Genomic DNA, 3,887 nt, shown 5'->3' with positions numbered 1-3,887 from the left:
CACCACAATGAAAGTTACTTGAATCTGGCTTATTGTGAGGTCAATAACTCTGCTAAATACATCATAGGCAAGAAACATATTATTTTTAATAAAAATCAATTATAGTAGTAGCAAGCTATCAAAGTTGACCCTCTGGTCCTCCTCATCTTCGCACTCTCCTTCTCAAACTGAACAGAACATAGGCTATAGGCTAGTACACACGCAATATTTTTTGGGACTAAGTCTAATAAAAAAAAGCCTTTTACCCTCCTCCCGAACTGTTGCCTTATGCCTACACAGCACAGCCATTGGTTAGACAGCATCCAAAAACGTTTTTGATCAGCAAGAGAAGAGCAGGCCGGACTCAGGGTTGGAATATCCATTGCATTGTGTTATGCAGCTCAGTTGTATTTACACCATCTCAGCAGTGGTCTATAACTTTGCTCTGTGATTCTCCGAACATGCATTTCATAGACTATAGGCTATGGATAATTTGATTGAGACCACACTAAATACTCTATAGGTGCAGTTGATATTGCGCGCCCAGCCTGAATGAGAGATGCACATCGATATATAGCTTAATAAGCAACTAATTAAAAAACACTGAGAAATACTGAAATGTCATCAATTACAAATTACATGACCCTCCCCTGGACTAGATTTTAAAATGCTAAATCCTCCGCATGGCTGAAATTTAAAAAGTATCACCCTCCATTCTCCTCCAGGTATCCGTTCTGCAAATTTCAATCCATCCCTAAGGAAGAATTTTTCTCTTCTCTCACTGCCCGTGATCTAGTGATGGGTCATTATTTTAGGGGATTTCTACACTGGAAATTTTAGAAGCTTACTCTGTATCCGGAAAATTGTCACTTAATGAGCAAGTACCCCAGACACCAGTCATGGGGTCAATACCAAGTGCGTTATACTGCTTGGCATATTGTTGGCATATTGTTTACCCAGTAACTTATGTGAAATGATGTACATATAGTCTAATCCCTTTCATATTGTTTATTCAGTAATTTATGTGAACTGTATAGTCTAACACTTTTCTGTACACTGTTTTTTACATGATTACTGACAAAAGCAACATAAAGGTTGAGAATGAAATAAATACACTACAGTCTGAAGCGATGCTGACATGGAATCAGTTACCATACAGTAAGACACTTTGTGGACTCAATTTAATCACATCTGTTACAATTCTAAGGATGGTCACCGACTTGACAAAGGTGATTCCCTCAAACGGTGACCTCTCAAACCCCAAACCCTGGCCTGGTCTGCCCAGTGGGTTTGCCGAGTCTGGTTCACAAGCATTCCTGGAAGTCTCGCGGCAGGGTAACCTAGTGGTTAGAGTGTTAGGCTAGTAACCGAAAGGTTGCAAGTTCAAATCCCTGAGCTGACAAATAAAAATATCTTGTTCTGCCTCTGAACAAGGCAGTTAACCCACTGTTCCTAGGCCATAATTGAAAATAAGAATTTGTTCTTAACTGACTTACCTAGTTAAATAAAGGTTTAAAAAAATGTTATGCGTCTGGGTTTAGAAACTCTGTGGTTTTATAGACTGGCTAAATTGACCACTTGATTGCTTTTCTCACTTCCTCATACACTGAATGCTTGAATATAAAAATGCAGGTAGGCCTAGTCATAGATAAAACATTATTAGCCTACATGACAGACTTCATTTCTGAATTGTGTCTTTTCATGTATAGTCAGCTGCAAGCTTATTTCTTCATTTGTCTATATTTATATTTTTCATTTTTTTTGTAATTTGATACATTGTACAATACACATCTTGAAAATAAAAACGTTATAAAACATTGTGAAACATATTTTGGCCCATTCCTCCATGCAGATCTCCTCTAGCGCAGTGATGTTTTGGGGCTGTTGCTGGGCAACACGAACTTTCAACTCCCTCCAAAGATTTTCTATGAGGTTGAGATCTGGAGACTGGCTAGGCCACTCCAGGACCTTGAAATGCTTCTTACAAAGCCACTCCTTCGTTGCCGGGGCGGTGTGTTTGGGATTATTGTCATGCTGAAAGACCCAGCCACGTTTCATCTTCAATGCCCTTGCTGATGGAAGGAGGTTTTCACTCAAAATCTCACGATACATAGCCCCATTTATTCTTTCCTTTACACGGATCAGTCGTCCTGGTCCCTTTGCAGAAAAACAGCCCCAAAGCATGATGTTTCCACCCCCATGCTTCACAGTAGGTATGGTGTTCTTTGGATGCAACTCAGCATTCTTTGTCCTCCAAACACGACGAGTTTAGTTTTTACCAAAAAGTTATATTTTGGTTTCATCTGACCATATGACATTCTCCCAATCTTCTTCTGGATCATCCAAATGCTCTCTAGCAAACTTCAGACGGGCCTGGACATGTACTGGCTTAAGCAGGGGGACACGTCTGGCACTGCATGATTCCCTGGTGGCGTAGTGTGTTACTGATGGTAGGCTTTGTTACTTTGGTCCCAGCTCTCTGCAGGTCATTCACTAGGTCCCCCCGTGTGGTTCTGGGATTTTTGCTCACCGTTCTTGTGATCATTTTGACCCCACGGGGTGAGATCTTGAGTGGAGCCCCAGATCGAGGGAGATTATCAGTGGTCTTGTATGTCTTCCATTTCCTAATAATTGCTCCCATAGTTGATTTCTTCAAACCAAGCTGCTTACCTATTGCAGATTCATTCTTCCCAGCCTGGTGCAGGTCTACAATTTTGTTTCTGGTGTCCTTTGACAGCTCTTTGGTCTTGGCCATAGTGGAGTTTGGAGTGTGACTGTTTGAGGTTGTGGACAGGTGTCTTTTATACTGATAACAAGTTCAAACAGGTGCCATTAATACAGGTAACGAGTGGAGGACAGAGGAGCCTCTTAAAGAATAAGTTACAGGTCTGTGAGAGCCAGAAATATTGCTTGTTTGTAGGTGACCAAATACTTATTTTCCACCATAATTTGCAAATAAATTCATAAAAAATCCTACAATGTGATTTTCTGTCATTTTGTCTGTCATAGTTGAAGTGTACCTATGATGAAAATTACAGGCCTCTCTCATCTTTTTAAGTGGGAGAATTTGCACAATTGGTGGCTGACTAAATACTTTTTTGCCCCACTGTAGAATTGACAGAAGACCCCATGGATGGTAGATATGGCTGTGTGCTGACCGACCAGCAGGAGTGGGCAGTGGAAATGGTGAGAGTCAGGAATGACATATGGCTGTTCGAAATAAAGCAGGTCATTGAGGAGAACGATGACACCTTTGCCAATGTGGCATTCATCAGCCTTCCAACAATCGCCCACCTTTTGAAGAGGCACCAGGTATCTATGAAACACAGTCTTTTGAGAGAAACAACAACCGAGTAAAACAACTGAGGGCCGAGTATGTTCAGGTACATCACTATTTACTGTATTACTGTTACTATTTGATGCACATGCTACTTCACAATATCATATTGGAACTATATTGTAAAAAATAACTAACCAAATTATATCTTTAGAGGGTGATGGTGCCTGATGCTGCTGTGAACCATCGCAAATATATCTTTGTTGATGAAGCGGGCTTTAACCTGGCCAAAACTCGGCGCCGTGGGCGGAACCTCGTCGGCCAACGGGCGACCGTCCAACTTTGGGGAAACATCTCCATGTGCGCAGCTATTTCTGAAGATGGTGTGGTAGGACATAGGCATGATTTGGATCCTACAAAGCTTTACACAATGTGTTTCTCAATTAAATTGAGCAGGCCCATCAAGGTGAAGGGGTCACCTATCTAAGTGTATTGCCTCATGTGAAGACTATAATTTACCATTTAGGCATTTAGCAGGCGCTCATGTCCAGATCGACTTACAATAAGTAGTGAGTGCATACATTTTCACTCTGGATGAAAGTAGTAAAAAGTTAAGTGTTTTGTCCCATAT

The sequence above is a fragment of the Oncorhynchus mykiss genome, chromosome 16 (genome assembly GCF_013265735.2).
Source record: "Oncorhynchus mykiss isolate Arlee chromosome 16, USDA_OmykA_1.1, whole genome shotgun sequence".
In the NCBI taxonomy this organism is placed as follows: domain Eukaryota; kingdom Metazoa; phylum Chordata; class Actinopteri; order Salmoniformes; family Salmonidae; genus Oncorhynchus; species Oncorhynchus mykiss.
This window is presented reverse-complemented; position numbering follows the sequence as displayed.